Here is a 12,668-nt window from a genome sequence, read left to right as displayed (position 1 = left end):
TATATAAGATTTATACAGATAATTATTATAAATGTTTGCTTTTATTAAGTAGTATTAAATTTTAAATGGTAATTAGATAAAGTACATTTAACGTTTTATAAATTTGAATTTAATTTAATACAATATTATTTGACATGATATAAGACAGACAGAAAGATAGATATTTTATATTTATCATATATATAAATAATTGGTGATTATTCAATTTTACTTTATATATTATTAATATAAACATATTACATTATAACTAGATAATGACATTATAAATAAAATAAATATCCAATATTAAACATTTTATTTAAAATATTATTTTCCATTATACCTAGAAATTGACATTATAAATAAGTGTATAAATCTGGTAATAATTGAAAATTAAATACATTTTATTTAAAATACTATTTTTCATTTTACCAATGATGTTATGATATTATAAATAAAAGGTATAAATCTGATAACTAAATTCATTTTAAATTAAAATATTATTTCCAATATGAATATAAATATATATTATAACATTATAAATAAAACTAAAATCAAATAAATGTGCTTTTGTTTAAAATATTATTTTCCATTATAAATAGACATTGACATTATAAATAAAATAAATATTTACATTATCTACATGTTTAGCATATAATTAATTATATAATTACCAATATAATATTTACATAACAGATATTGAAGTGAAAGGCTTTAAGACTTTCAGTGAACAAAATATGTATATATTTTTATATTATTTTATATTTTATTACACACACACACACACACACACACACACATATTCTTTATCTATTTTTGGAGCTTGAGAGATGCAGTCACTATGAATTGTTACTGTATAGAAAAGAGCTTTCTCCAAGTCCTTTTTCCTCTAATGGTGTGTGTTTGGTAAACGGTGCATTTTCTTAACACTGCTGTCAGTGGAAATCAATTGCAATCTGAAAACAGTTCATTAGTTATTCGTCCACCACTTTAGTGAATTTAGATTTCTTTTCCCCCTCACACCGGATAAGGTGTAATTTACTCACTCGCCGTATCAAAATAAACAACTAAAGATGTGATTTGATCAAGCACTGCCCCGATTTTCCCATTAACCACAACTGGAGAAACACCACGGTCTGTCTTCAGATGCGGTTTTACAGAAACATGTGACTCAGCGCTCTCCGGCGCACGCTGAGCACAAGAGCGATGAAACCCGCCACATGCGAGCGTGTGATGGAAAGGAGGGGTTTCCATGGAAATGAGCGCACTGGCAAATCTAGAGCAGAGTTTGCTACTGGCAAAGCACTTGCTTGTAATCTGTTATGCGTTCGATGGGGAAACGGGGGAGGTGATTGTGGAGTAACGCTGACAGGACGTCCGACCACCCCCACTGCCCAAATGTGCTTGAATCAGTTACTTTTGGTTCACTTAAATGTTAATACATACATCTAGCGCCAACGTTTATGGATCCACATTGCACCATAATGCTGAGAAGAACGTATTTCCTGGTAAACAAATCAATAAAGATGTTAAAGACTTTAAAAATGCAGCAATCCAGAAGTATTTACATATATTTGATCTAGTACACAAAATATCCTAAGGGGGGAGTTTAATTAATATGTAAGCCCAAAACTGCTGTACTCAGGTTCTCATAAACATGGAAATTAAAGCAGCGTGATGCACTGAATCAAATAGGAAACAAAGATTTGCTGCTGACCTCATGGGGCGGCACCTCCAAAGACCAATGTTTTCATCTCACAGACTTCCTTGTCCTAAAAGATGTGTTACAAAAAGGTAGGAAGCATAAGTTTATTGTCGTCTTAGTCTTATTTGTCCTAAATGGAATCCCAGGATGCATTGTGACAAAATCAGACTAAGCGTGTATTATAAATATACTTACGCTGCAGTCCAATTTCAAAAAGGATTGATAAAAATTGACTATTTTATCCAGTATTTTTGTGCTTATTTTGTGAATCGAGTCTCCAGTGCTCTATGTGCTGTTCGCATGAATTCCTGTCTTATAGAGATGAATTGTGACATCACTACACGGAGAAGGCGGAGCTCATGAATGTTAATTAGCTTATGCTGACATTGCTTGGTAATCTTCCCAGACCGTTCAGTCACACTGAATAAATATACTCTCTAAGTTCTTGGCACTACTTATAAATGATCTTGTGACGAGGTGCTGCTTATAGAATTGTTTGGCAATGAGATGCAATATTGTTTAGGTTTTTTAATATTAATTACTAATTAATTCAGAGATAAAGTCGTAGTAGAACTCATCGCTCAGGGCAAATTGAAATTTCAACAACTTAACAGATGCAAAATCATTTAAAAAATGTATTAAAAATAGAAAAAATATACACATTTAACATGTTTCCCCTGCAAACGGTCACATTCAACCATTTTATATAATATATTTTAAATAGTATAATAAACAATTTTTAAAAATATTAATCTGAAAATAAACTCAAAGCAGAGCTCATCTTTGAGATGAAATTGAAAATTCAACAATTTAACAGATGATAATAATAATAAAAATTAAAACAATTAAAAAAATACACTGTAGATAAAGTGTCAGTAGAGCTCATCCCTGAGATAATTTATTTTATTTATTTTTTTTTTTTATTGACTGATCAAATGTATTAAAAAATAAATAAAAACATTTTCTGATTTGTTTCCTTGTGAGAGGCAAAAGGCACTTTTACGCATTTAAAATAATATAATAAGCTACAACTTCAGTGAACAATAGCATATACTGGAAGAATGCTTTTAATGTGAGTTACTACATACATATTTTAAAATATCACAACAATCCAAAAATAAAAATATCCCACAAAATAGAGTTCAGTAGAGCAGGTTACAAAGCAAAGGGCCTCCTGTAGCTCACGAGGGTTGGGATCAGACTGAAAGCATGATTGAATACAGCGTTTTCTCGCCACCGTACCGTACTTGTATCTTCTGAAGGAGGGGCCAATTTCCAGACCTTGATTTTTCTTTCCTTTTTACGACAGACCCACTCCGTCATAGTCATAGCTGGATCTCGCTCTTTCTCTTCATTTCATCTTTTTCTATCTATCTATCCATCTATCTATCTATCTATCTTTGTCTCTCTGCCTCTAGTTGACTTAAGCTGTGAGTAAAAGATGTTCCGATGCAGTTTGTTTCTGTCAGGTTTGATTAATGACTAGCAATAACATTATAGCTTACATGGACATGGCAGAATGCATCTCTACTACGCGCAATCGATAAATCAGCCATCCGCCACCAGGATTTACAGGCTCTTTGAAGTTGTGTAACTCCTCATAATTCATATGCAGATTAATAGAATTGTGTCATAAACATACACCGCGTAAGTCCATCGAACCAAGTGGCTTTATTAGTTTGTGTTTTATCACCACAATCCAGTAAGCAAACCACGTTTAGTGACCTACGACAGGAGATATCAGTGTTCAAATATGCCAAACACAATTCCATGTGCTGTAAAAATAGATTTTGCAAGCTACAGGAGAGATGTTTCGTAAGACAATCAGAATAGTTTATCACTACTTAGCACTGCTGACTATGCAAGTTTGCAGAAAAAAGTCTTGCTCACCTAAGGGGTGGTGTGGTGTAGTGGCTAAAGCCAAGGGTTTGATCCCGCACAAAACAAAAATTGAACAAAGCAAAAAACTAAACGAAAATAGAGAAAATCAAAAAAATCAAAAAACAAAACAAAAAACACAACATCAAAACAAAAGGGATAACAAAAAAAGCGAAAAACAAAACAACAGAAAAAAGAAAAACAAAAAAAGTTCCTTCACAAGTAACTTTCAACTGTTTCAACGGTATATATTGATAAAAAGTACAGAATTCTGAATAATGATTGTAATTCCGATTCCATTTCCACTTAACGATTCTGGTTCCTTAATAATATATTTGTATTTTGTATAAACAAGCAAATGAATAATTCCCAGTCAACTCAAAACAATGTTGTTGTTACGGCCCATAACCATTTTGAAGGCTCGTTAATTCCAACATGAAAATAAAAGGACACAGGCCGAACATATTTAAAGAGCCACAACACCTGATGTGAATTTAAAGACGCCTCTATTTAATTGGTTGAAGGAATTCAACTTAAACATTCAGGTAATAATACACAACAATTCATCAAAATATAAAAGAAAGAATAATTAAGATTAAAGTACTCACGGGTAGGAAAGCTAAGAAAACAGACTCCTAACTACACCTGCCCTCGGGACAAAGTTCTTACCTGCCTCCCGAAATAAAAATAAGAACATGTGAGTCTTCCGGGCAACTGCTTCCCTCGCTCAGTTCTAACTAAATAAACAAAACGTGAACTAATAAATAAATAAATACACTACCCGCTACTGATAAATAGAAAGAGAAATATCACATATCAGACTCAAATTTACCAGTTAAATCTAAGTGTAAAAGAAAGCAAAAACATAGCCTCAAAGAGGCAACGAGAGAGACGCTAACAAGAACAATGGGAAGCGGAACCACAGAGAGAGAGAGAGACCGCCATTGTCGCCTCGCAGCCTTTTATCCGGAGTCTTTGCTGACGTCACGCGATTCTCGAAGAATAGGAATCTCCCCACAACGCCACCTAATGGGCTTAGAATATAAGTGTCACACAGTTTCACGTAACAGTTGTATATACACAATACATTTATATATACACACACACACACATATACAGTATATACACACACACACACACACACATATATATATATATATATATTTATATTTATTTATTTATTATACAGGTATATATCATTACATTGGCAATCCATTCATTTCAGAATTGAGTTTAAAATTCTATTGCTTATGCCTTCAAATCAAGTCTCAATATGCTGGTTTCTCTTTCTCTTTTTTTGCTTTTAATTCATTGTTTTTGTTCATGCTGTTTTATGCTTTGATGTTGCAGTTGTTTTGTTTTGTCTGTGACTGTTCTGCACTTTGGTCGGCCCTGTTGCTGCTTTTAAATGTGCTTTACAAATAAACTGAACTTGAACTTTAATCCGGATATCTTCTCATAGAAAAAGACTACTATGTAATCGTATGGCACATTCACGCAGTCTTACAATTGGTCACATCACTGAGATTATATATTAAAAACATTTTTATATATTCCAGCTGCCTTGATGAATTTTCTTCTTGGAATACTAATGACTCGATCCAGTGGAGAATTAAACTATAGAGATACAAGGTCAGACTGCAGAATGTGGCTTGCAATGAAAGTGTCGAAAAGTACAAATCCACCTCCACAAACTCTACAGTACTTGCTGCTTTTTAATTCCTCCCAACTTCCTTTTGCTCCCCCTCCTCCTTCTCCCATAAGATTTACCGCCGTTTTCATATTCATCGTTTGCTGATTCTTACAGTATCTGTTTGAAGCATCAAAGGTAGGCGATGGAAGCACAGAGGAAGGTCAAACTGCGATGAAGTGATTAAAAGGGCTGAATAAAAACGAGTCTCTAATGACTAAAGGCTGAAGGGACGGGTCAAGTTGTTCAGCATCCCCTTTGGTCTGAACTACACAGGTCTGAGTTTCGATGAAGTTTCTCTGCTAGGGTCAGTTAAGTGCGTAATTAACATTACAGAATCTGCTTCGTTAAAGCGCCAAGAATATCATCATGAGATTCCAATCAGAGAGGAAGACGAGAGGAGCGAGAAAAAGAGAGTTTGTGATGGAGAAGCAGACATTGCCTGATGTGCACTTTTATTCAGACTGTCATAGACGTCACTTATAGTGGGGGCGAAGACGACCTCGGCACTTTATGAAATGGCAATGCAATTCTTTCATTTGTTCATGTATGTTATAATGAACGACAATCCAGCACTGGAATTGGTTATTTTGAATGTTATGTTCAGCGTTTGCTGCAGTTGTTATCAGTTGCGCTAAGTTTTAATGTCATCTAACATTATCTTTTTTTGCAGCTTGCAATCCATTCTAGACAAATCACAAAAGAAAATGTTAACAAATGTAATCCCGTTACAGCTGCAGTTTTGGATAAGTTAAACAAAAAGTTATACCAAGGCAGATTAGAACCCAGATCCCCTTATTATTATAATTAAGAGTTATGGTATCCGTATTATCAAAAAAATTATTAAAAAAAACATGCTCATGCCTAACAAAGAAGTCAAACATGGTCATATATAATTCATGTATGAATCATAATTTTCAATTATTTAATATTATTTAAAATCCCTTTTTTTAGCAGAGCACATCATCCCAAAAACACAAAAACAAACAAAAAACAATGAATGATATGAATGATATGAAAAGAGTAATTTCTTGCAATACTGCATTGCATTACATGACATATAATGTATAACATATAATAATAATAATAATAATAATAATAACAACAATAAATACCGTAAATAGTATATATGCAATATATGTAAATATATTAATTACAAGTACCTACTAATTTAAAAATTATATACATATATATACACATTTATATACTAATATTTTATATACACATAAACTATTTTTACAATAAAATACTGCATTGCATAAAATTGGTTGTAATAATAATAATAATAATAATTACTTAAATATTATATATGTAATATATGTAAATAAATATATTAATTAAAATTACCTGTTTATTTAAAAAATATATACATCTATCTAATTTTTTTTTTTTTTTTTTTACAAGATACTGCATTGCATAAAATTGGTTACACACATTCATTTGTTAACTATATATACATTTATATATTATTACACACACACACACACACACACATATGAAAGAGTAATTTCTTAATTTCTTCAATACAGTAACATACCGTTTTGCATACTGTACTATACGCATACATACATACAGCACAGCAAAGAGGATTATTTGTTTGCCCAAACGCCAGTTTGAGCCTGTTTGTGTAACCCATCTGCTGGGTTAGTGATGGGTCAGTGTCACTGACAGAAGAAATAATGCATTCCCTCCCACCTGTCCACATCTACATCTGATGGGCTACTATAACACAGCGGCTGGTTTATCTGGATAAAACTAGATCAGTTTGTCAAAGTGATTTGTCAGACAGCGTAACACCATTGCACCGAGATGCCAAATATGATAAAACGTCTTTTTTAAGACAAGCTCCACAAACATACCTGACTTCATGCACTCTCTGTCACACACACAGACACAAACACGGTCCACCTCTTTCATTCTCCTCCAGTCTCTCTTGCTGTCTGTGGGACATCGAGGAAACTGATGGAAAAGCGAAGGGAGGGATCAGGAGGATTCCGGGTCTCAGTCAGGGCCACTGCACACATTCAACGAAATCAAATCAAAGGTCAAAGGTGAATCTGTCTGCAAAAGAGAAAGGCTTTGGTTGGGCTGTCTCACGCCAGAGTTGAATATTGACACTTGCACTGTCAGCAAGAGAAACCATTATCTAATGTTGGCCTCCTGCACTGGTCTGCGACCAGCTTTCCCAACCCTTCACCTCAACAGCAATACAGCTAACCTCAAAACTGATTTAAGATCAGCAAAAACAGCCTTTCTGCCCACACCCGACTATACTCCCAGCAGCCATAGCTTGTCTTTCTGGTTTTCAGGGCCGGCACTGCATCATATTGTCTTTGTTGTCTTGAACGAGCTGATAATTAATTGATTGAAACTAATTTGACCCTACAATAGATAAATTCACCCTTTGTCCAGGAGTTTGATTGACAGATGATCTGAACAATCATAACACAAATCTGCCATTTTGTCTGACAAATGAACCAGGCAGGGCTGTTTCCCCAAAAGCATCGTAAGCCTAAATTGATCGAAGAACCAATTGTCACCAATGGAGCTAAAATCAATTTAGGATTATGATGCTTTTGGGAACGCAACCCAGGAGAGTATATGAACGTCAGTGGACTTGAACTTGAAAAATGGCGTGTATTGCAGTATTAATTTCGTCAACTAAGACGAAGACGAAATATATTCGTCAACGAACCTTTTTTCTGTGACTAAGACTAGACATTGATGAGCTAAAATTTATGCCGCGTCTTCATTAACAAGATGAGACGGGACTAAAATGTTATTTGAGGACTACAGGACATTCAAAATACATCCTATATGCTAAATTAAATGTCTTGTCTTTCAAAATGTGCATCTCTGTCATTGGATTACAATCAGATGAGGGGCGTATCTCAGTATGGCAGCCGCAGTGGACGGATAGGCTATCAAAACGCAAACTAACGATCTGAAACAATAGCCTCAGCACCCGAAGGGTTAGGGACCAGACGTCCCGTTTTTCCCGGGAGTCACAATTCGTTGTCTATTAATTTAAAGTTAGTGACGGCGGGATAGGCGGAGTCGCGCTGATAGAAGCGCTCTCTCTCGCGCACGCTCCACTTCTTCAGTTCTCATACAGCGCGCGATCAGTTCTCAGTTCTCATTGCTCAAATACACACACAGCAGTCCTGTGTCTATCGTGTAGAGTCAGAGTATCTCACATAAATACAGTCAGTTATGGCTTAAGTGAGCGTAAACAGGTGGATGAAAACTGAATGTGTGTCAGTATTACATGCATGCCTTCCGTCTTAAAGGGACAGCATTCCTAATTAACCGTGTCATAAATGTTAACCAACAAAAGATGTTAAATAAATGTATACTTAAGTAAAGCTACTGTATCTGAAAAATGAGTTTAATTTGTATCTCTACCAAAAAATGAAAATGTATTCCAGTTTTTCCAAATTCAATCCTTGATTCAAATTTCTCATAAGCTTAATTGATTTGGTCTAAAGAGAGAAGAATAAATGACTATTTTGTTTGAATACTACATATAAAATAGCTACCAAAATAAATGTTGTTAACTGCACTTTGACTAAAAGTAAAGACTAAAAGTTGACAAAAATACAATGACTTTTCATCGACTAAAACTAGACTAAAACTATGAAATACTCAAATGACTAAAATGTGACTAAGACTATTAAGCATTTTCGTCTCAAGACTAAGACTAAGACTAAATCAAAAATGCCTGCCAAAATTAACACTGGTGTATTGACGTCTTTCCACGATTGAAACAAGATACTTTCTGATGTTCATTCATGTTTATTTCTAACCATGTTTATTTAAGAGATTATCAGTTCCTGAGCCGCTTGACCTGAGGCACTACAGTGATCTGTCACAATACATTAATGAGCCAAATGACACAGTTTGAAAGCTTAGACCTTGTTTCATACCAGAAGTAACCTGCTCTGTTTTTTCTGTCGACATGTTGTCAGTTTTCTCTGTGCTCCGCGAAGTATTTTTCACTGCATGAGAACATGATGTGTGGCGTGAGAGCGACATGACTTGCAGGATACAGCGATAGTAACTAACGGGGACGGGTCTTTGCGAAACCTCTCTCAAATACCTTTTAATATGGTAAAAAGTTGTTGTTATGGCATGTGTAATTTGAATACCAGTTTAACTAAACAGGGCAAACTAGCGCAAGAGCGCAATTCCAAAACAGCAGCGATGGGCGTGGAAATTTCTGCGGGTGATTTACTAACAACGCGCAAATTAAAGAACACAGATGCAACATCTCATTTACATATCGACCAACGCAATATACCAAATACAGCGCAAATTAGCGTAGTTGCGATTAAACAATAAAGAAAGAAATAAGCCACAGTACGTTGAAAAGAACCGGAGGCCAAAAAATGAAGGGTTGCAACAGTTTTGATAGAGCTGGTATTGCGTGACTCCTAGTTGAGGGTTCCAAGTCGTCTTTTATTTCCTGAAGCAAATTAAAAATAACATGTTCGGATAATGTGTTCTTTCCAAATAAATTAATACGTATGGAAAAATCCTCTCCCTTCTACCACACTCTGTTCTCTGTGGTGCCTCCTCCTAGCAACAAATTGCATCCATTTCAAGCGCAAAATAGTTTAAGACATGCTTGTTTGGGCGTTAAATAATGGCGCAAATGCCAGTAATTTGACAAGCGTAAATGTTAGTAAATCTCGTTGCATGATTCATTTGAATACTCTCCTCCCATAAATTTTGGGAATTTAAAATTTAACGCCTACTGTTAAAGTAAACATCAGTGTACTAAATTCGCCTGGGCTTCATCTAAGATACCTGTGCGTCTGTTGGTTCTTATTTATTTATTTATACCTTTATTTAACCAGGAGGTCCCATTGAGATTCAAAATCTCTTTTACAAGAGAGACCTGGCCAAGGTAGCAGCCAAATCACAACAATGCATACATGACAAACACAAAAATTACATTTTCACAATAAAAGAAATGCAAAAATATTAAAAATAAAAAAAATATAAAACACAATGAAAACTCTCAAGAAAAACAAGAACATGTCTCCATCACAACACTCTTTACAGTAGTTATAAATTCATTTATGGACATAAGGGTTTCTAACTTTAACTTTTTTTGCAAATTATTCCACCCCCAAGGTGCTAAATAAGAAAAAGCAGTTTTTCCCAATTCAGTTGTAACTCGTGGGACATTAAAAGCAACCACTTTGAGGAACGTAGCTGATAAGTACCAGAGCAAACAGAGAGGAGGTTACAGAGGTACAGTGGAAGTTTGCCAAGTATAGCTTTATAAATAAAGATATACCAGTGCTGTTGTCTACGAATTTTAAGTGATGTCCAACCAACTAAATCATAAAGAATGCAGTGATGGGTAAGGGACTTTGTATTTGTTATGAATCGTAGTGATGCATGGTAAACTGAATCAACATGACGCAGGATGGAAAATGCAGCATGCATGTACAATACATCTCCATAATCAATTACAGGCAGAAAAGTAACTTCCACAAGTTTCTTCTTAGCACTAAAGGTAAAGCAAGATTTATTTCTGTAATAGAAGCCGAGCTTAACTTTAAGTTTCTTAACTAAAGCAGTAATATGTTCATTAAAGGAAAGCTTATCATCTAACCATATCCCCAAGTACTTGTATGAAGATACTCTTTCAATTGATTTCCCATCTAATGACAAAAGGCCACAATTGTCGAGTAGCTGTGCTCGAGCTTTTGAGAAGACCATAAACTTTGTTTTCTGTGTATTTAAGGCCAGTTTTAGACTCAATAATGTGTATTGCAATGCCTGAAATGCAGTCTGAAGTTCCTGCATTGCTACTGAAATGGTGGAAGCCTGGGTGTAAACCACTGTATCATCAGCATATAAATGTAATTTGGCTTGAACATCTCTATCCAAATCATTTATAAAAATGGAAAACAGAATGGGTCCCAAAATTGATCCTTGAGGGACACCTTTAGTTATCTCAAGAAAATCAGATTTACAACCTTCAGCATAAACACATTGAGTACGATCTACAAAATAATTCTGGAACCATGCAACAGCCTTCTCACTTAAACCAACTGAACGTAGTTTGATCAATAACAATCCATGATCAACCGAATCAAATGCCTTAGAAAGATCAACAAATAATGCAGCAGAATGTTGCTTCTTATCTAAGGCCCCAATAATATCATTTGTTACTAATGTAGCAGCAGTAATAGTGCTATGGCCACTCCTGAACCCTGACTGAAAATTATTTAAAATGTTTTTATCAGTCAAATACTGTTTTAACTGTACATTCACAAATGATTCCAAGATCTTTGACAAAACAGAAAGTTTTGATATTGGACGGTAATTATTCAATTCTGATGGGTCTCCACCTTTATGTAAAGGGAGAACATAGGCTGCTTTCCAACTTTTAGGAATGGAGTTAGAAAGAAGACTCAAATTAAAAATATGCGCTATGGGCTCAGCAATAATATCAGCTGCCACTTTTAACAGAAAGGGATCCAGATTATCTGTACCTGCTGACTTTTTGTGATCAATGTCTCTAAGGGCTTTATGAACTTCTAAAACTGAAATCGGTTTAAAATTAAACAATTCCGATTTACATTTTCAGATACTGACATAGCAGGACATGGGACAGATTTATTTACGATTTGATTAAATATAAATCCAGCATGAATAAAATGTTTATTGAACTGATTGACTATGACTGCTTTGTCTTTTATTTCATCTGAACCAATACGAATCTGTTCTGGGAAGTTTGAGGTCACACGTGCACCGGACAAAGATTTAATTGATTTCCAAAACTTTAAAGGATTGTTTAAGTTTTCTGTGGTTGACTTTAAAAAAAACTCAGATTTGGACTTTCTAATCATCAAAGTACACTTATTTCTTATAGTTCTAAATGCAGTCCAATCAGCAGAAGAGTCGGAAAATCTGGCCTGTGCCCACATTTTATTTCTCAAACAGATTAGCTCTGATAGGCTGTCTGAAAACCAGTAATTGTCCTTACCACTGATCCTAAACTTTTGATTGGTACATATTTATTTACAATAGAAATAAAATTTGAGTGAAAAATCCCATGCCATTTCAGCATCCGAGAACAAAGACACCCTGCTAAGTTCACTATGATACAGATCATGCAGAAAAGCCTGTTGTTCAAAACTTTTAAAATGTCTTTTTAGGATCATGCGGTTTTACTTTATGGATTTTAGTATTTCTTACACACGCAACTGCACAGTGGTCACTGACGTCATTACAAAATACGGCAGTTGAGGTATATTTATGAACTGAGTTTGTTACAATTAGATCTAAGAGACTAGATTTTATTTCTGCTTTGGGATTTATTCTTGTTGGTTCATTTATAAGTTGCGCTAAATTTAAGTCATTACATAGGTCTTTAAAACAATCAGAGTTCCCAGA

At 34.6% G+C, this 12,668-nt stretch overlaps 1 long non-coding RNA gene across 2 annotated transcripts in view; it reads right to left on the bottom strand.

Annotated features, from left to right (window-relative positions):
• Positions 1 to 12,668, bottom strand: part of LOC131534881 (uncharacterized) — a 31,099-nt gene that overhangs the window by 16,711 nt on the left and 1,720 nt on the right. Inside the window, exon 1 of one of the 2 annotated variants that reach the window (XR_009269450.1) lies at positions 1,697 to 1,711. The exons of the other annotated variant lie outside the window; for it this stretch is intronic. This is a non-coding gene — a long non-coding RNA (uncharacterized LOC131534881). Of the gene's footprint in view, positions 1 to 1,696; positions 1,712 to 12,668 lie in introns of those variants that run through there. 2 annotated transcript variants of the gene reach the window in all.

Source organism: Onychostoma macrolepis, chromosome 25 (genome assembly GCF_012432095.1).
Source record: "Onychostoma macrolepis isolate SWU-2019 chromosome 25, ASM1243209v1, whole genome shotgun sequence".
Lineage (NCBI taxonomy): Eukaryota > Metazoa > Chordata > Actinopteri > Cypriniformes > Cyprinidae > Onychostoma > Onychostoma macrolepis.
Note: the sequence above shows the minus strand (reverse complement) of the source record. Positions and strands in the feature narration are given on the sequence as shown.